Genomic DNA, 21,869 nt, shown 5'->3' with positions numbered 1-21,869 from the left:
AAATGAAGTTATATATCTCCTAGCAGGGATGTTGAGTGCTTTGTTTAGAAAAATGTCGGAGTCAGCACTGTTCTCTGACACGGTGTCTCGGTGCATCCGCAATATTCACATACCCAGAACCTATTTTGCTGAATCTAATTGATTCACACATTCCTCTCCGAAATTATTTAATATCTCATGTTCACAAAGATAGCAACTTTTACAGATCATTTCATTTAAAATGTAGGATTCCAGTTTATACTTGATAAGCCACAATGCTGGGAAGTGCAGCGTTTTCATGAATAATAGCTGGAGTACCTGAAACAGTTTTTTAAACAGCTTTTTTATTTATTTCTTTTTTACAAGTTTAATTGGAGCAATCTAATGCATGCACATACCATGAAAATTATATTTTGTGGCATTCAGCTTTCAAGAGGGAGCTTTTAATTTGTTTTAAACCAGGACTCTACCCTGCTGATGGGTTGCAAATTGTTGTCTGCTGTACTTACAGATCATTCCAGCTCTTCTGTGCTCTAAATAGAAGACAAAGTGAAGCTTGAAACAAATCATCCAACTTCAGCGTGCGCTGGGTTCTCTGTGCCACACTACTTCTAAATAAAGATAGGCATTCCAGGTCTGCTCACAATTGAGTTTCAAATTGGATTTCAAATTGTTGCTCCCTTCCAAAGGGAACATCAACAGGTCTTGGTTTCTCTCTTTAATCAGAAGTTTTAGGCAATTGTGATTGTTAAGAAATGGCTTTAGCCATATATGTCTTATTTGAATACCCATATCTATTAACTTCTGATTTCTGAATATGTAAATGGGATGTATTTTGGCTGATTTAACATGATTTTTATAATCTTGTTGGTCATTCAGAGGGCTATTTCTTTAATATTGGAGTTAGATAGTCTTCAATAGTGCAATACATGATGTTTTTGCCTGTTGCAATCCTCTTGAAAAGCAGTGCTGTCATATTTGAATGACTGCTCTGAGATTTCTGTCAAATGATGTTTTCTGGCTGAAATAACCAGTGAGGTGTAGGTTTTGGCCACAAATGTTTTTAAGGAAGTGTTCAGGTCACCATCTGATTCCAGTTGTGCTGTTATCTTGTGTTAACACCTGAAGTAAAGGAGCTTGGCACTTGCTTTACCTCAAATAAATGTATCCCATAGCAGTGCTTGAAGAGTGAGCATTTATTAAGCTGTTCTTATACCAAATTGTTCTTATTAAATATTAACCAAAGTTATTTTTAAACTTCTGAGATCTACATTGTGTGTTCCATGGCATAAATCTATTATCTGTCTGTAGGGAGGTAATGAGAAAGATGTGGTAAAAGTCAGATTTGCTATTCATATAATTATATCATGATATTTTGAGCATTTATATCCCTGGAGTTGGATGTACCATGGGGAAAATTTCTTATTTTCTGCAGACTGTGGGTGTGGAACAGTAAAGAAAACCATTTAAAAATTGACACAGCTTGCCAAAAAGGGAGATGGATTAGTCTGAGAGTAGCACAGGAAACAGGAAAACTGAAGAGGTCACTGAACAGAAAGTTGATATGAACCTGTCAGGTGTTTTTCCTTGTAAGGCCAGATATGCTCTCTATGGTGCCTTAGCATTTGTTCTGTCAGTGAACCACACATGTCACAGAAATTGTAATGGAAAACTTGAGTTGCCTTACTTGAGAACTGGCTTCCCTGCAACCTCGTGTCTTTTTCTGGGATACCCAAATAGGCAAAGATTTCATATGGAAATATTCAAAATTCCTGAAGTAAGGGTGCTTCACACTGGCAAGGCCCTGAGGTGCCCATAGGAATCTATGAGTGGGTGCTCCAGCTTATGCCACATCCTGCTACCTTACCCACACAGAAAAATAAAACCACAATCATAGGCACAAAGAGGCAAAATTGGCCAGTTTTATTGTACAGCTTGCTTATTTCAGTGGTGCCTGAAGATCAGCTGGGATGCTGCAGACTAGAAACATTGGGAACTCAAAGCAGCCAACAGTTCCTGAGCTGAAGTTTCACATTAATGTAGAAAAAAGCAGACAAATGTGGGAACTGCTCCTTTTCCTTCTGCTGAGTTTTGAACACAAGTTTATGGAGCTCATCCTCAGCTGCTCTATTCTGTTATTACTGAGATGATGTGAATGAAATGATGGCAATTTTTATCAGTGCCAATGTGCCCCCATGTTTACTGGAATTTTCTCTAGTGAAAGTACAGCTGAAAGAAAATTTCATCTACAGAAGAACAACTTATCCACATATTGGAAATGGAGCATATTAATTGGATATGTATGAAATGAAAATTGCCTTGCAGAGAAACAGAAATCAAACCTACTATTTCCCAAGTATTAATTTTGTCTGTTATTTTATTTCATCTGCAGTGATAGGGGATGTCTTTTTTGCATTTAAAAAGCCAGAATCACTCTTTGGAGTTTCCAAATGAAAACATGCCTATCTTTTAATGTGGGTTGTTAAACTGAGACCTGAATGGCCTATTTATTTGCTTTGTTTGAGTGGAAACTGGATCTAATCTGTATGTACACCAAGGGCTCTTCCTCCCTCAATTTCTCTAAAAAACTGCAATTAAATTTTAGACATAATAGGATTAAAGCATTATATTGCATATGACATGACATTTGTGTGCAGAATTATTGGATTTTATATTCTCACTGATATTTTACTTGGATATAGAGATAAAGAAAGATGACGTAATTCATCTTGTATATCTCTTCAGGGCCATCCCTCTGTTTTATGCTACTTATGCTTTTTCCAGTTTCATTTTAAGTCTACCATTTCCTTGGAAGATTATTTCACAGCATATTAGACCTTACTGTTAGGTGGATTTCTTTTTTTTTTCCTGGTATACAGTTTTCTTATATCTTTAAAATACAGAAGGCAGCAATTTTTAAATCTATTTTGAGCCCATGGAGCATAGTAAAAGTTGTAGTGAGGCACAATTCCATGAAAAAAATCAAATCCAACTGAAAAATAAGTATATTTAAAGAGAATAGATTAGTTAGCTTTGATTTTAGGGTAAATGTGTACTAAATACTTGGGGAAATAGTTGTGTTCTAGAATTTATGTTTTTCTTTATTTCTGTTTGCTAGTTTGCCTCCTGTACTGTGTTAGGGAAACTGAGGGCCACTCAGAAACTAAGGGCCACCTTCCTTCACTTGGAAAGTTAGATAATTTATTAAATTTTAAATATTTCTAGCCCCATAGCTCTGTGTGCAGGACACCTGTGGGGCAGTAAAAATGCAGTAGATTTGGGGCTGACAAGCCAGGACTGTTTCCCTTTAACCAGTCAGGAGTTGCAAGAGCTGAGCCAACATGCCAGCACTCCCCTGATGAACGGGGAGGACAGAACAAAAATCTGTTGATTAAACACTCTGGCTGTGAGACGAGGTTGCAGATGCACAGATAATAAAATGATTGCATGAAGGATTTATGTGGCTTGGTTTTAGGGATGGGGTTTTTTTCCTCCCTTTCCCACACAAGTGTGTGGCTGGTGCTTTCCTCACCCAGTCCTGCAGAGGTGAAAGTGAGCGGCTTTAGGGTGGCACAGGGAGGCTTCACTCCCAAGCCTTAACCAGGGCTCCAGGCAATGTCTTGGCACCAAACTCCTGCTCATTTATCCTGCAGTCTCCATTCTGGAAGAGACCAGTGTAGAAGGAGTCCATTTGGCCAAAGGCTCGGGAAGAAGGGGCGTCCAAAAGACGCGGCAGGTCAGGAGCAGCAAAGTGAGATCCCTGTCCCACCCCGTGGATCCTGCATTGAGCTGGCAGAGCTGGAGCTCCCTGTGACACTGCTCACAGGGCTTGCAAAGAGCCAGGAACACCTCTTTTGGGAACAAGGAGTACATCTTGTGAAAGCGACGGGATTAGCCAGTATTTATGGACTTTAATCGTGTTCCAAATACCCGTTTTCAAAGAGGCGCCTTCAGATTTACCTTCCTGACAGAAAAATTATGGCCCGTGCCATGTCCCAGGGATGAAACTATAGGTAGATTTTGCACTGGTTGACAAATGAGAGTGATTTAAACCCCTGGGTTTAAGTTGAAAATATCAAGTTGAAAATGAGCAATAAAAACATGCAGTTGTAAATACTTACTTCTTTTTTTTTAACAGAAAGACTTGAACAGAAAGACTTAGATTTTACAGGAAGTCTTTTTTTTACAGAAATACTTAGAACAACAAAAAGTGATTTTCAAAACCCATATCTTTTATTAAATATGGAGTTGGTTTTGCTTAGGCAGAAATATGTACCACATGCTCATACTCATCTATCTGTACGTAACTTAACATGCAATTACTCAGAATATTAATTTTACAGTCTTAACAAAATTTATATTATTTTAGTTTTATGGTGTTAAAAATGATGAATAATATAACTTAAGTCAGATTAACTTCCTGCTCTAGTTCTGTCATGCCATGTGTGAGTAGGAATTTAGTTTAGATGATAACATATAAAATACAATTTTAATTAGTTGCATAAAACTGTCCTGAGAGTGCTGAGATGCATTAAGAATCAATAAAAGTAAGATTATCCAAAATTTATTTTGGATTACATACCTATTAGTAAAAAAAAATAATTTCCATCAGTTTTTTTGATAATTAGGGTTTTTTTTGGTTATCATTTGACAGAATTTCCATGATATTCTGACATCAGAAAATGGCCATGTGTGCATAGCACAGTTGTCAGAAGAGCCAAATTAGATTAAAGAGGTAGGAAATGAATTGTGCAAAGGCTGAACACCTCACGAGTACAGAGGGAACTCTACGTAACTGCTTGATATTCCTGAGCCACTTCTTCTAAATTTTTGAATTAATAGATGACATATTTTTCCTCCTAGTTTCTTGTCATAAACTGAAAGAGGAAGCCTGCTGGCTTTTCAGCTCATAGCCATTTCTCCAACATTCAAGGAATTAATCTGAATGAGAAGATATTCTTCAGCTCATTAAGATTTGTGAGGCACTACTGGTACAGTATAGTTTTAAATGAACATTTAAAGGATTTTAATAAGTTATCAGACATTTATATTTTAACGTTATATTTTAGCATTGCTAATCACAGTATCACGTAGAAATTTAGATGTGATAATTTTTAAAACAGAACTGCTTGCAGCCTAAATTAAGTAGCATTGATTCAAAATTGATTTTCACTTCTGCTTGAGGTACAAATACTGGTAGAAGTGAATTGGGAAAGGAAATAATACCTAAACTCTTCAGTGCAATCCTCCAGCCCACATCTGCATGGTGCATATATAATTCTGTGTAATGCAAGTTCAGTGATATAAGTACCTCCTCATTACAGTGATACACGTGGTAATGAAGCATTGCATGTTGTAATGCAAACTTCCCTCCAGGGACACGAGGCTCATTTTGAAGTCTCGTATTGCACCACCTCTCCAGGCTGAAATCTCTGCAGAGATGAGATGGTTTTGCTATTCCCTGGCCTCCTATAAACTATTCCAAGAGATCAGCTGGCTTTGATGTTGCAGAATTTAGTGGAGAGGCAGGGAGGTGATATTTATGCCAGCATTATACGTGACACCATGTCTGCATTTCACATTTGGGTCACTGATTAAGTGGATTTGTACGTTGGCTCACAAAGGTGTTTTGTGTTCCAGGTGGGTGGTGGTAGAATGTGTGAGTTAATCTCCTAGAAGTGCAGGTAAGCAATCCCATAATTTGTGTACTTTACAATGATCCAGCTGAGAAACTCATCCAGGAGCATAAAAGAGCCCTGATGAGAAAAAGATAAGCAGCATATGTAAGTACAATCTTAGAACAGAGCCTTTAGCATTAATAGAATATTTTGTAGGAATCTCATTAGGCTGTAACTAGAATTTACATACTGAACAATACTGTACTAAATCTTCCCTTAAGGGGCAAAAATGAAATGTAAACCTGGCTTCTTCCAGCCTTAAGATATTAAATGGAAATAATTTTGTTTTTTTCATCTAAGACAGGAGCCACAGCCTTTCTTTTCCTTCCTTTGCTGTCTTGGCTCTGTCTTGCTGGTGCTTTGAACCCACAGTCCTTTGACCATATTCAAACCAGTCCTCTGTGGTGCAATGTATACAAATCTGTCCAATCTTCATTTTCTGTCACCCAAAAATCTCCCTTTTCTGTAGGAAATCTTTTTTGCCAGCCATTCAGTCCTCACTGATTTTCTGTCACTGGAAACCACTCTATGCTGTGAAGTTCTGGAAAATGAAGAGCTCTGCAACAAGGAGGGGACAGAAAATATTTTAAACAATAATTACTAAAAGAGGCTATTTAAGGAGCATAACTGAAATTGTGAAACGCACATAGTGCCTATGAGTTTCAGCAAACAGGAAATCAATTCCATAGTTACATTTCCAGGGTTTGCAGCAGTCTTTTGCACTACACCCATTGAATGCTCCATTTCTTTCAACTATCGAGGTTACTGAACTTCAGATACACTTCTCCTACTGCGTTTACGAATCAATTAACTCAAAAGAACAAAGCTTTTTGCCATGCTAGAGGAGTAATGCTCATTAAATTTTGGGTAAGGTGCAAAGACAATTACTTCTAAAAATGGATGAAATTAATTGCACTTTTGCTTGCTTTTGATCTTGTGCAGCTTACATTATGCTTGTTGGTTTTCTTCCCCCTCTCTTGAATGTGTTGGTGTTCTAGAGACAGACATGGTGATTTAGTGATTAAAACAATGGTTTTTTTAAATAAATTTCAGTGTGCCCTGTCTGCTCTAAACATAATAAGGCTGCATAAAAGAGTTATCTGGGGTTTGATCAATCCTTGCTCATCACTGTGGTATTCAGCAGAGCATTATGCAGTGTGGTCACTCTGAATCCTAACACTGATTTTTCTGTGATACTCTTGGGGGTTTTTTGAACCTGTGATTTTGGATACCTGGTTATTTATCCCTGACTATGGCTGTACTCAACCCAAATCTGCCTTTCATTCAGCTAATTTGGGCACAAGCACACACTGAGGGTTGGGCTCCAGGCAGCCCTGTGTCTTGGCAGATGGGAGGGATGGAGATTTTGCTAATATTCCTGCAAAATGGGGTCAGGCAGAAAAGCCCAGATGACCAATGGTGATCTCTTGTTTAGTGCAGTGTGAGATCTGGAGGCAGCTGATCCATGGTCATCCATCTGCCAGAGACGGGGAGTTGGAAGGGATGGTCTGAGAATCCAGCCTGCTTTGACCTCCTCAGGCCTGTCTGCCATCAGTCAGTCTTAGCACAGCTTTTAAATCTTATTTTCTCCCACTCTAAAGAAACTACTACCCGTTATTTCTCAGGAAAAATAGTGGGGATTAATTAATGCTTTTGAATTTATGGTATTCATGTTAGCTACTAATTAGTGTTGTAGATACAACACGCTTGCTTTGGTATGAAGTTTGGCAGAAGTGGCATCCACATGTGCTGCTTATTTAAACTTTTTTAGCTCCCAGTTGATGGCTGTTCTCCGAAATGCATAATGACCTAGCAAGTGCCTTTTTGAAAGAGCATATTTTTGTTGTTGTTACATGCTGGTTTAATATGAATATTTTTTGAAAACAAAACCACTCTTCTCAGTAATTTTTTCCCTGTGGTCGAAGTATGGGGAAGTGGACACTTCTTGATTTAGCATGTAATTATTAAAGATCAAGACAATGTCCTTTTAATTACAGGAAGAGGAGTAATATCATAAAACCTTGTGCTAAAAAGATAAATGTTTTTCTGAGAGTGGCTGCTGTTTTCTGAGAGTGTTCCTGCAGTGAATCTCATGCTGGATGACCAAGTACCTGTGGTCAGTAGAAATGTTGTCTGAGTATTTAACAGGATTGTTCTTTTGCTTTGCCTGAATGTAGGCAAGATGTAGATTTCTGTGATACACTTAGTTATTGAAAAAAGACTTGTAGATTGTTTCTTTTCTCTCTATGCTGTTGGGGATAGAAGCAGGAATAGGAACCTCAGTGGGTGTTGGGTGGAGAGGAAGGAGGTTTTGGGTTGCATAAAGAGTATTTTCCATCTTGAGGTGCTCAGGGACGTTTGAGGACCATGGGTTGTCAGGACCGCTTTTGAATCAGAGAAGAGTTTTCTAGGAAAAAGAGTAGTGTTTAATTCCTCAGTTGAAGGGCAACCTGTCCTCTCCATGATCTGATTTTGGACTCAATAAATTGCTAGGAGGTATTTTGTGTGTTTATATTATAACATTCAGTAGTTATTAAACTTTATTTTAAAATTCTATTCATTTTCCTCTCATACAATTACATAAAGGAAAGGAGGAGGGAAAACCCCAACGTTTCTCCCAGTGAATTTTACATAGGAATAAGAATGTTTCACAATAAGGAGATTTTCCTTATGAAGTGCTAATCTAGAGTAATGACGAGAATGAAAATTTTTTCATTAGTCTCACAAACCCTCCATCTACCCAAAATGTAAAGGTTAATCATTGCAATCCAGTGAAAGATCTGAAACCATACCAGTAACTTATTTTAAGGATGGGGAAACCTAGACAAAAATGGCTGTCCCATGGAGACTTGGTTTAGTAGCATTACAGTAAAGTGATTATAAAATCAGAGAACTCTTGTGTTTGAGTCCAAACATTGTGTTTTAATCTATATTTGTGGTGAGGAGCTATAGCTATAGGGCAAGGGTTGAATTCTCCTAATGCAGCCATTAATCATAGAGCTTCACAGATCACAGCTCCCTTTTCTCTACCAAGTGGTTTCTGCAGGCAAGTGTATTAGATGAGGATGAGGCAAATGCCTGTTGATTAAGGGCTGATCTTGGAGTTCAAGTCTTCATCACCATGTTCTTTTGCTGTATGATTGATGAAGCTCAACTATAATTAAATTTAAAGCCATAGATTTGGCAAGGAACAGTATCCATTAACTGGACTGATGTCATTTTATCTCCTGTGATTCATTAACAAGTGGCACTGTGTGCTTCCTACAGTTTACCTGATGTCCTAGGACACTAAAGGTAACGGTAAAGGTCTTGGGACATTAGGTTTGTTTATTTTCTTCATATCAGAGATGTCAGTTTAGGTTTGACTAATTTTTGGCTGTTCACAGAAGAGGCATAATGTTCTTAGAAGGTTTAGTATTCTGTTTATGATTGTTTAACATTCAGCATCAATGATTTTATTGCACAGACGTTGACATTTTACTCATTATCACTTTGGTGCTCATGCCAGGTTCTTGCAAGAAGTGTATTTTATGCCAGGTGCCAAATAACCTTTTGTCATCTTGCTGAATGAGGCACTGCTTTTGTCCTACAGTCAAAAATTACATCCAGATCTTATGAGCATTAAAAAATATCCATCTTCTCTTCTTCTGCCTTCCCCTGTGACACACACCCGATTTGGCAAGGACCAGCAGTGCTTCAGAATCCATACGTTCTGCTCAGAGTGAGAAGAGACATGCCCCTCATTTCTTAAGATCATCTCAGGCCAACTAAAGACCTGTGTGAAGGAAGAGATTTTTTTTCTGATTTATCCAACTCTTGGCTCTAAGGATGATTACCAGACTGTACAGCCATGAGGGCTGCTTAAGTAAAAAATGTGTTAGATTCTGGGACTTGAGGAGGTCCAAGACATACGAAATTTTGCCTATAAATAGCTGTGTGCACTAAACCCACCCCTAAGGCACCATGTGCCAGGATGTGTAGGATGATTGTTCTGAGTCATGCTTTCAAAAAGAAAAGCCAGAAAAAAGAACATGAGACAAACCTGTAAATCCTTTAATTAATTCAAGAATTATTTATGTTAAATTATCATACATTTGCAGGATTACACATCTGCATTTTTCTTAACACACTCAACTATTTTAAACCTAGCAGCTAATTCCTAATTTGCTTTCATATATTCTTTGTAAAGGCAAAGAAAAGCTTAAGAATTCTTATGTAAACCAGATCATTCCAGTGCAATAATTTTATTACTGCAATCCATTATGCAGCACTTTGGTGACAAAAGAGTATATCTTGGAAAAGCAAATCTTGGAATTTGTGAAGTGTTGTGGGAGGGGGCTGTTTTCTTTCAAACCTGTTTTATAAGCTTCTTTTTCCACTTGGCTTTATTCTAAATAAAATGAAGTGAGGGAAAAAACCTGCCCATGTATAAATCAACATGCTCTTTTTCTCTACTTAATTCAGCCAAAGAAATGACTTAAATACTCTTCTATAGTACTTTACTGCATTCCAAGAAAAAAAAAAAGTCATGATGCAAATACTACTATTTCTTTCTGCAATAAACCTGTCATGGGATTTGAGTTATTTGCTTGCCCTTTCAGGAAAAATAAAATAATAAAAAAAAAAAATCAGAAGACCTTAACACAGAATGCAGACCTGATTCATTACAAATCCCACGTCCCTGCTTCTTAGCAGTTGAGCCAAGGTTAGGAAAAGCTCTCATCAAATCAGGGTACAATCTAAAGTTGTGAAGCAAGGGGCTTGGCTTCTGTAAATTACTTTACTTAGTGGAAATCAAAGGAATTAGACAAGCTAAGTTCACTTGAGGAGCTGGCCATCCTAGCTGCATTAAACACTTTTGTGTCTTACTTTCATCTCCCACCTTTGTATTTGAAATTTCCTTCAAAGTTAACTCCTTGTTCCTCTTTTTTTTTTTTTTTAATATATATTTTGCAATTCCTCCCACAAGTACAGTTTCTAAGCTGTTTGGGTGATAGCTGTCTGTTGTCCCCAATGCTGTCCTTCCAAGCAGAGGAATTTTCTCAATATTCCAGTGTGACTGTGGCCACATTCAGTCATTTTCCATACATGTATGGATCATGTGCACAGCACTGTTAAGAGAAATATCAATTCCTAGATAGCAGCTATCATCTGCAGCTCCTGTTTTACTCAGAGTCCTTTCCCAAGAGTGTCAGAAATTGCTGTGTGGAGGTGATCACAGACCAAAGGATTACCCAAAATAATCTCTCACCTTCCTGCATGATGGAAAAGGAACACTGCAATTTCTCTGGCATGAATTAAGGAACCAACACCACAAGGCTTTATTTTTTTTCTTTTCCCCTCTCATTTTCTGTTAATATTTTCTGGAGGGAGCTCTCTTTGCCAGCTCCCTTGCCTAGCCCCCATTTCCTTTGATCCCCATGCCCTGAAGGGGATGTCCCAGCTGTCTCCAGCTCAGGGTGTCCCCATCCTTCCGAGTCACTCATGGCTCGTGGTCCCTCACCCCACAGCTGCTCCCCAGCTGCAGCCACAGAGACTCCCTGGGTGGAATCAGGAATAAACCACACGTCCTTCTAAGCTGCTCCTGATGAGACAAGTGAGAGCATGGCTGAAATGCTACTGCACACTGGTGCCTTAAGTTTTTAGCTTTTACATTTTTCACATCCTGTACTGCATTAGTGATTAACTCTGAACTCCATATAGAGTGTTTGTAAGCTCTCTCCACAGTTTGGTCCAAAAAAACCAATCCTTTTCCAGGAACTGAGAACCAAGGTCATCATTGCAGCCTCAGACCCTGAAAAGTATAAACAAAAATGAATTTTGGGGGAGTAAACTGGGGGAAATGTGACTTCATTACCTGAAGGTGTAATTGGGCAATTAACCTCTGATATGCAAAGAGAGCAAACTTCCATCTGCCTGAGAAACTCATGAGCATTGTGCATCTTGGGTGTGGCCTTCATGGGGCTTTTGCACTGCCCAAGGTCCATCTGCTGAAGGCCTTTAATAATACCTATTTAATTCTCTAACTCTGTCCAGCCTCTGTTCTAGGTAGCTTCTCCAGGCATCAGCACAGCCCCAGGAGAGGCTTTTGAGCAAGGCAGGAGGCACCTCAATGTGCTCCTGCAAGATTTGCCTTTCTAGGGCTTTGATAAACTCAGGAAAGGGATTTAAACATGTTTAATCATTGTGATCGTGCAGACAGTCATGAACAAAAGCCTTTTGTGATGAAGAAAAATAGGTTTTCCTCGGTAAGTGTTTGAAATCCATTTCTGGATGCCTGCATCAATACAGCACAAAGAGGTAGGGAGCCAACAGGTGTCAGCAGCACTCAAAGGTACAAACAGTCCTCATTTACTGCAGCCTAAAAAAGGGCTTGTCCTGCAGAACAGGCAAGATCCATTATCCCATCATCAAGAAGGGCACCTGTCCACACCTTCTGGCAAGGCAGGAGCTTGTGTGCCCATGGTTGGTGCTGGATGCTCAGATCCATGTGAAAAGGGCAAGTCTGGATTCTTGCAGGTAAGACAGGACCAGTGAAAAACAACCCAAACTGACTTCCCTCCAGGAGCACTGTGATCCCCAGTGTCCTCTCTTCACCTCTGAATCCTGGTTGTAACTATTTGGATCCACTTGTCAAGATGATGCAGCTCTAATTACCCTGGATCTAAATTCCCCTGGAGGGTGACTTCAGAAGAGCTCTTGACTCCTGTGAAGCATATCCGATCCTTAACCTTTCCTTTAGTCACACCTGGGCTAGTGGAGGTTTTTTCTTTGCCTGCTTTTACATTGCTTTCTAACACCTTGAACTCTGCAGTGGCACTGCATGCTTAATAACAAAATTCCAGAACTTGCTGACACGTTAGAGCTTATTGTCTGTTGGTTAATAACACTGCTGAGTTCCTCCTCGAGGTGGAGCTTTGTCAAATGTTTTCTGACAATCTAAATAACTAACATCTTTGACATTTAGTGCAGCCCTCTGCCAGGCAAGGCAGTAACAGGCTCAATGAAACCTGAGTTACTGAGGCATGACCTGAAACAATATTAGCTGTCCTTGATTATGCTCTGAGTTTTCGTGTTCCCCTCCTCCCCAGCCCCAGTGTGATCCTTTTAATGGTTGTAAGACTTGCTCTAAGACTTGCTCAACAACTAATGGGAAATGAACTGCCTGGTAATTTCTTGCTGTGTGTCTGCTTGGCCCCATGCCAGCCTCCTGAAATGATGGTGCTAAATATAAATTTTCATTACACCTTCTTCAATTTCTGTGCTTACTTCATGTAGTACTTTTAGATGAGCATTGTTTGGCTCTGGTCTCTTATGCCTTTATGAACAACAATCCAGTTAATTGACACTTTGGGTATCATCACCTTTTCTTTTGACTCCTCACCATCATTTCAAGGTGTTGAGTCTTAGGCAACTGTCTGCCCTCTTCAGTTTTAGAGATAGGTACAGGAGTAATTGCTGTATAGCATTCCTTCTCCTTTACACCCCATCTCCTTTCTTGCCTGTCAGTTGCTGGGTGTATAATTATGCCTAAAATATCTTTTAGTATTAGTTGAGATGCTTTGCACTATTTGATGCTCATTTTTCAATCTGAAAAATGAAAGTATTTTCATTTTTCAAGTATTTTTTATTGCCTCAGGCTCTTGTTATCATTTACATAATCCTCCTATATTCTGGATGCCTTCTACCTTTTGGTACTGTCATTTTATCCTTGATACAGTTTTCCTCATCCTCTGCTTCTGCACACCATCTCCAGTTCCCTTTTGTGACATTCTGTAAATGTTTTATTGGAACAAGCATAGCCAGTAATATCCTTCCTTTACTACACTTGATTTTCTGGACTCTATTTAAGTCACATCAATTTTCTTATACTCACTTCTCCAAAATCTACCCTTTGTAAAGCCCATTGTTTTTCCAGTTTTTTTCTTAGCACAGTCTAATGAATATTTTGTTTATGCAGACATGGTTTGCTTTCTAAATCCTCAACAGCCTTCAAGGAAATGCTATCTCTTCTCAACTGTCTATTTTTATTCAAAAACCAAATAAAGTGGGTTGCACATTAGGCTCTCTCACTGTCTTAGATCAGGAAATAATATTTGTTACATGTCAACTACAGCTGAAAGTGGCAATAGCCACCTAAGGTAATTCCAGGTGATTTAAAATCGTGGTAGCTTTAAATAAAAGGCATGGTACAACAGTAAGGAGATTTTTTTAAAAATTGAAAACAGAGTTCACTCATAGTAGGACAATTTTCATACATCTGTTGGGATTAGATTAGTCACTAATATAGGAGTATTTTGTAAGGGCAGAATATGGATTATTCCCAACATGATGTGCAAGCAGCCTACTCTCATCTAGGAATATTTTACCACAGTTGCTGGCCATAAAAAAAATAAAGAACAGTGCTGAATTTACTCCTAACTCTCAGAACAATATCAAGTTTAGTTGCAAAGATAAATTAGTTGTAGATAATGAAAAAAGCTTTAGCAAGTAAGAAGTATAACTCAAGTAATAACACCGGCATTTCTTTCCCACAGTTCAAATCTCTTCTTGGTGTTGAGGTTCTGGGGGATCTTAATGATTTATTTTTACAGCCAATGTTATGCCTTTCAGCAGGGAGAGGTGAAATTTACATTGTTGTCACCGATGATCTGTGTTTTCCTATGGTCTGCTGCACATCCCTGACAGGCCACTGAGTGTGTTCAGAGATTTGTATCTGAAATCTCTTCAGAAATTACTTTAATTTTGCAGTTTACTCTTACAAAGTATCATGTGCTGAGTGAAAGAAAGAATAATTTTAACTCCCTTTGTGAAATGTAATGAAAGTTTGAGAACAAGACCCCTCAGAATGTGAAGCTACCATTAAATTAACAGCCTTAATGTCACTGCAGAGCAATGTTATCAGCTCTAATTCCTGAGACAGATCTACTGTTTTGCTCAGTGAATATTTGTGTTATTGCAGTTTGATGGTTGCTGGTGCTATTATTCTTTCAGATACACTATTTTGAGGGACTTTCCGCTCAAAAATGAGTATTTTGGTATAAGACAAGGCAAAAAAAGCCAACCTGACTCTAAAGAGAATAGACTAAGCTCGATGCTTTTGCAGAGACAAAGGCAAAAGTGGAAGCAGGTGCTTTAGTCACTCGATGTTTGGTAGAGCTGTTTGTAGTAGCAACTTCCAAAATAATGAGGTGTCACTAAGCTCCTGCTGATATGAGAGAAGGGCAAGCTTTGCCTTCTTTCTGTAATGAGAAATCAGCCTCTTCCTGCCTCCCTCCACTTTGTATTTTTCTGCTGTCTTCAAAACATTCTGTGCCGCCAAATAATTGTTCAAAGTTACTGCCTGGGGATTTTTGTTATTTTTATCCCCCTCACCTATTTCTGTGGGTAGAAAGCATATTCAGTACTCATCACCACCTGCTCCTTCCTGTAATGTCACTTCAGCTGTAAACCACCTGCAAGTGACATGGCTTTGCTCATTAATGGTTTAGGTGGTCAATGATTTAATCACTTGACCCTCAGCAGATCAAGAATTCCATCAATGAGCTGTGAATTAACTCCTATGTGCTCTACTCAATTTCCTTGTCTGTCTGTGGAAAACACATCTTTTTAATGAGGACATAAGGCTCAGCTCTGCATATAAGGATCAGTGTTACACCATTCCTTGAAGTGTGAAAAATGGGGTTTTTTTCATAATTTCTTGTTTGCTTTGCCAGTTTTAGACATGTACTTCTAGGGAGCAGTTTTAATATTTACCCCAGTGGTTGAGAGGACTGTATCTTGAACAGGAAGATGAATTTTTTCTGTGCTACAAGTGGGGACTAATACACTATTTTAGAGTAATTGGATATGATATATTGCATGTGTCCCTATGTCTACAATATCTAAGTATTTTTTACATCCTCCTAAGCTATTAAGCAAAGTATTTTACAATGAAAGAGTGTTCCACAATTTAATTACACATTTTGTACAAAATATTTCCATTTAACAGTTCCAAACTGTCTCTTCCCTTTAAGTATAACCACTTTGGCTCAGTTCCCATCCCTAACAATGGGAGTGTCACATGAAGTCCCTAAGAGTTGAAATTTTTTTTTTAGTCTCCATTTATAAAAGGTGTCTTCCACTCTTTATCCTGCACTCAGTGTTTAAATTTCTGGGATGGGCTCTACCAGCATCTTCACAGTGAGAGCAATGTAGACAGCAGTGGCTCTGTTTTTGCCACAGTGTCTTTGTATTCCCAGCATGGTTTGCAAATCCCAGCACCCTTGCTAGAAGCCCAATTATTTTTTTGTCTAGTCTAGTTTAGCTCATTAAGCCAGATAAGGGACCCTTATTCCTGACAACCATTCACAAGCAGGTATTTTGCTACAGAAAACTGACTTGAAAGTAGTTCTTCATACCAGGGAGGGGAAAATTGTGTGGCTAACAGTAAATATGTCCCTAAATATGAAGGTACAACTGATTTCCATCTCACTGGTTTTGGAGATGGAAGAAAGATTTTTATTAGACCGATCCAATATCTCCAGGAGGAGAGTTCTGGGTGGAAAAAGGAAAAGATCATCTTCATGTGCAGACAGAAAAGAAAAATATCATAGAGGGTTTTCTAAATTTATCCTCATGCATTCCCAAGTCTGGACAAAAGGAGACTTGTGGAGAGTTTATTGCTCTCTACAATTACCTGAAAGAAGGTGTAGGCAGGTGGGGGTCAGTCTCTTCTCCTGGGTACCAAGTTACAGAGTGAGAGGAGATGGCCTCAAGTTGCTCTGGTGGATGAGTTTGTGTTTAGATGGACTATGAGGAAAAAGTTGTTCAACAAATGGTCTTGGAAGCATTGGAATAGGCAGATGGGATGATGGAGTCCATCCCTGGTGATATTTAAAAGTAGATGTGGCACCTGGAGGCAGGGTTTTGTGGTGGACGTGGCAGTGCTGGGTGGGCAGTTGGGCTCGACAGTCTTGGAGGTGTTTTCCAACCTAAAGGATTCTGTGATTCTGCAAAACAGAACTGCCTTGGCAAATCAGGGGACTAAGGCAGTACTATGCTGTTGCTAAGCAGTAAGTAGACAGGTTTTGTGCAATTTTCTACCTTTGGATGGGTGTTGCAGCTGGTCTGGGTTTGTTATCTCACAGAAGTCCTTATCTGCACAGTTAGTGGCAAGAGACAAGGGCAGTGAGATAACAGGAGCACTACAATTAGTATTAATTGACCTACCTCATCAAGAACACATGCCTTATGTTGTTTGTTTGACAAATCCTGGCTGCATGCTCCAGAATCAAAATGCAAACAATTTAAGGTATCACACTGCTTCCGAGATGAAGCAATCACTCAGTTTCAGATGCTAAAAAGCTAATAAGATGGGAGGAAGGAAAATAATTAAACAAGGAAAAAGAGATAAGGATGTGAAAATGTTTTAAGGGTTAGGTTTTTGTCAATGTAAACATCTGTTTCCAAATATTAAGACTATAAGGTCCTCTATAATTTAGTAATGTCACAGGTTGGACTATGTCACTCCGACTTCATCCTTAGTATATATTTAGACCAGAATATGCTATTTACCTTTTAAAAACCAGCATTATTCATGTTATTACATTTGCTGGTGCAGTACTACAAAGTCTAACTTAGCAAATATTGAGTAAAATGGTAGTGATTCCAAAGATTATGGGCTCGCTGTAGCCAGCGGCAGGTAAAATGCACATTCAGTGGGCTTAAATTGTTTTGTGCTGTGGTTATTTGATCCAAAGGACTAATTTCAACTTCGACATCAGATAACCAGAGGGGTTTTCTTCCAGAACATGAACATCAGAAGGGCTTTATAAATCGGGCCTGGCGTGCAATTAAAGCTTTTGGAGCTACTAAGTAAACTTTCCACTTGGATGCTGAGCCGACTCCTTCTGACATCTGAGCGTGCCTTTTGTGAAGCTCATTTTTTTTAGTAGGTCAAGGGATCTAAGCCTTAAATGAAGCAGGCTCTATGAGACACAGCTTTTCATTACCACCAGGATCATGACCTTGCAGTGTATATTGAATTTAAGTTTAATACTGTAATGGATGGAACTTGTAATAAAAATTGCTAGATGTTTTGTGGATGAGTAATAAAGAGTAGATTAGAGTACAGGACTTCAAGAGTCCATTCAAACAATACTGAATTTATACTATCTTTTGGCATTGCTTTTATGGTTTGGAAACCTTCTAATAAAACTCAGGCCTTGTCCATTATTTAATTACTTTGCTGCGTTTTTTGGCGCTTTCTTAGTAGCTTAATAGGTAGTTTGCATAAATGCTACCACTGTTAAATATCTGTTTGTGCAGCAAGGAAAGCAGTGGTGTTCCTTCTGTCCTAATGTATCACTTAAATGGAGATAAAATAGTGATTACACTTACTCTTTAGGACCATAGACTTGGATTTACTTGCGGTTCCTGCTACATATGTAACCATTTTGGCAGACTCATTTAGGTTTGCAGAAGATCCTGGTACTTGCTGCTACGCTTATTCTGACTTTAAGTGGAGTTTTATTTTATGGTCCTGTCATTAACCTGCTCATCCTTCACCAGCTGTAAGTGTGAGCAATCCCTAGTGGGGGAAAAAAAGAAAAAAAAAAAAAGAAAAAAAGAAGAAAAGTGAGATGCTTGAAGCCTTTAAAAGGGCATTAAATGCTGTATGGCATTTTTCTGTTGTCATGATGTCCGATGTGCAGGTTCATTGTAGTTAGAGGTATGAAGGTCAAGCAAGCAGACTAAAAATTAAGGATCTCAATTATTGAATTTATTCTAGAGTACTAGTGACAATGAAGCCTTCAGAATTGCACAGGAGAAATGAGCTAAAAGAATTACATGGCAATACAAATTCTTCAGACATCAAAGCTCACATGCTCATAGAAGGTTTCCTTTCATGCTGGTTAAGCACTTCTAAAAATCAGCAAGATCTCCTTAAAATAGGTGCCACTTCCTTGAACTATACAGACAGTTGCATCTCTTGTTTGTATTTCTAATACTAATATTATTATTATTATTTTGTTGTATTCTGCACTATGTTTCATGTAAGAGATCACAGTAATGAAAACTCTTGAAGCAAATTGTTATTATTTATTACCATAATATAGTACATCATAAATATAATACTTCCTCAACAGTAACAGCAAGCCTAAGAAAGTTAGTAACTACTAGCTTTGGCATGGCATGAAATCACAAAGAAGAAGGACACATTAAGATCAGCAAGGTAAAAGAAAAAAAAGCAAGTTTTCAGTGTAAATTCTAGCAACCATGACCTTTAAAAAGTTTTCAGAAATTTGTCTGTGCTCAGAACAGACATCCTGCGAGTATATCATAGTTCTTTATTTCACTTCTCCTCTCTCACCCTCTATCCATATACCTTTTCAGCTCTTGAAAAATGCCAGTGTAAATGTGCTGTGAAATATGTCTGCCACATAAATGTTCCTTTTCTTTTTATCCTTCATTAGGACATTGTGATTTATAATGACCGGCTGTTCCGGATTGTGTCAATTGCTCTGGAATGGTGGCATTACTCTTTGGATTGGAGCACAGGACAGGTACTGGCAATACAAAGCACATTTGGCTTGGCAAACATTGCTGAAGAATAGCTGTGTCCTCCTTTGGGATGGAATAGCAAGACTGAAGGGAAGATTTAAGCTGTCCTTTCAGTTTTGGACTATTCCAGTAGAATTTTTGTGGGAAGACTGTAGCCTGTACCAGGGAAAGGCTTGGAAGAGGCAGAAGAGGGTTTGTTTTGGCAACTTTCAGGTGGATATCCCCTGGAAGATTGAAAAGCACTCCTGGGAAGGCACACTGTGCTGAAAGGAGGAAGCAGAGACCTCTCTAAGCCCCTCCATCCCTCTCCTACAAAGAGCTGTGTCAGGAGCAGCACAAGGCATTTAGACTTCTGCAGAGTAAAGCAGTGACAGGCTTGCAGATGGAGAATACTAAAAAGAAGTTTTCTTGCATTTTGGATGGAAAGGGAAAGGTAGCTGCAAGCCAATTCCACTGGTGGAGCTTCAGAGCAGCTGCTCAGAACCAGCAGCACAGCCTGAGAGGTGAGGACCTCTGCAATCTGGTAGTGGCACTGCTCAGCTCCCTGCTGAAAGGACCAGAATTCTGCTTTTGGGAATCTAATCTTCCTTTTCTGCAGCTAATTCTGCAGCTGTCATGCTTTGATGGTAATGAATTGAGATGGCAACCAGTACCTTGGTCAAAAAGGGACAGAAATGTTGAGAGGAGCCAGTTGTGATGAGTGCTGTGTGAAGGATGAGGAAGGGCTGGGTCGTTAGTGGTGACTGATGCTAGAGCAGAAGCATATAAATGATATAATGAAGTCATACATTAGGGCACAATATGAAGCCCCTCTCGACCTGGGAAATGTATCACCAATCAAATTTCTTTTCTCTTGAAGGTCTTCTCTTAACCTTGCAAGGAGGGCTTGATGGGAATTTCTGTCAACTCTCCGCTTGCTTAAATGTCACTGGATGTTTTAATTTACAGGCATTATCAGCCTGGGAGTGGTAATGGTCTGGCTGTTAGTGGAAAAGAAAGCTTGTTATCAATATTAGGCTCTTTATTTGGGATCATAGGTTTCTTTGATTTGGTTTACTTTAGAAGAATAATTCTGAGATGTTTAGAGGAGCACAACACAAGGTCACGATGAATTTCAACACAATTATTTAATGATTTAAGACAGCAGGAGAGCCTAATGTGAAGCCCATTTTACTTTGTTTTCTTGAATAAAAATGAACTGTTGAGAGGAGCAGGCTGAAGTTTCTGATGGCTCCTGTAAATCATCTCAGCTGTCAGTGACACACAGCGGCTTTCAAAGGAGAATATCAGCTGCTTTTTGTACTTGTTTAACTATTAAAATAAAGTCCTGCAGGCTCTGAGTGGAAGCTGTCCTGAGGTATTTATGTTCCCTTTCATGGCTTTATCACCATCCATGCTGCCTCCCTAGGTGGATTAAAGCTAGAAGAAAGGGAGTTTTTTCCTTGTCTTGGTTTGGCTGTCCGGTCTGTCAGGGCCAGGAGGGCTTGGCCCATCCTCCACATTGATGCAGTCAGAGGCCACCTTCGCTTGCCAAATGCTTCTGACCCTGGGGAGCCCAGCAGAAGGGTGGCTGTGCCGGATTCTGGAGCTGTGCTGGGATTCAGATGCTGAGCAAAGTGTTTCAGATTTCTGTCGTAACACCTGACAGTCATTTTGTGTCTGTCTTCCTGTTCACATTTCAAGTTCTCTGCCTCTTGATTCACTCAGTGCTTTTAGCAGTTAGCTTAGATCATTCCAAGCATCAAACTACCAGGAGAAGGCATTTGTTGCTTCTCATGACATGGACTTTTTCTTGTGGATTAATGTGCTCCATTTGATATTGCATATACTGAAAAGCTATGTATTAAGACATAACATCCTAACATTGTAAATACTTAGCTTCTTTTGGTATATTTGATCTTAATGTGTTATTTAGCTGCTAAGTTTCATTTTATCTGCCTGTTTTTATTGCATTAAGGCCACCAACTTTCATGAAGCTGATGTCTTAGTTTTGGTATGTTGCATAATCTGTGGAATTTAGACTATTTAAAAATTGATGCAGCATAAAAAACTATCTTGTACACATAATAACTTACAGTAGAAAGTGAGGTGCAAGTTTGGTACACAGGTTCTAAATTATTTACATTTTCCATAAAAAGGAGCGCAGAAAAATCCTGCTTGTAACTTTCTCCTCTGAGTTTACCATTCTTCTGTTTTCACCCCATTTTGCTTGTCTTACACAATCATGTCATTGGAACAATCAAATATTAAATCTAGATGAGGATAAGGATTTATACTTTCCATTATAGTTCACTTAATATTTTAATTTTCTGTCCTTTTTAACCAAGCATCATCTTTAAAGAGCTCTGTGGTAGATGGGCTAAGGAATCACTGAAGATATTGGGGTCTGAACAGGAGCCTGTTTTCAGTCTGGTCATTTCATCACCACAGAGCTGAAGGGGAGAAGTTTGGGCTATGAATCACTGGAAACACCAATTTTCAACAGGAAAAACAAATATACAAAATCCGATCTTGTCTCAGTAGATGTGTTTCTTTCATTAGGAGCCAGACACCTCCAGGTGTCCTCTGCTCTCAGTTTGATTTGAGTCAAAAAACAATTTGAGAAACACATGTTGGTTGCAATAATGATTGGCCAGAGTGCCTTTTACTTGGTTTTGTGGGGGGTTT

The 21,869-nt window shown here is 38.9% G+C and overlaps 1 protein-coding gene across 2 annotated transcripts in view; it reads left to right on the top strand.

Moving 5' to 3' along the window:
• NLGN1 (neuroligin 1) overlaps nt 1-21,869 on the top strand; it is a 376,858-nt gene that overhangs the window by 34,229 nt on the left and 320,760 nt on the right. Inside the window, exon 2 of one of the 2 annotated variants that reach the window (XM_036389258.2) lies at nt 19,115-19,204. The exons of the other annotated variant lie outside the window; for it this stretch is intronic. The gene's annotated coding sequence lies outside the window, so the exon portion shown is untranslated. The remainder of the gene's footprint in view (nt 1-19,114; nt 19,205-21,869) is intronic. 2 annotated transcript variants of the gene reach the window in all.

This window comes from Molothrus ater, chromosome 10 (genome assembly GCF_012460135.2).
Source record: "Molothrus ater isolate BHLD 08-10-18 breed brown headed cowbird chromosome 10, BPBGC_Mater_1.1, whole genome shotgun sequence".
Lineage (NCBI taxonomy): Eukaryota > Metazoa > Chordata > Aves > Passeriformes > Icteridae > Molothrus > Molothrus ater.
Note: the sequence above shows the minus strand (reverse complement) of the source record. Positions and strands in the feature narration are given on the sequence as shown.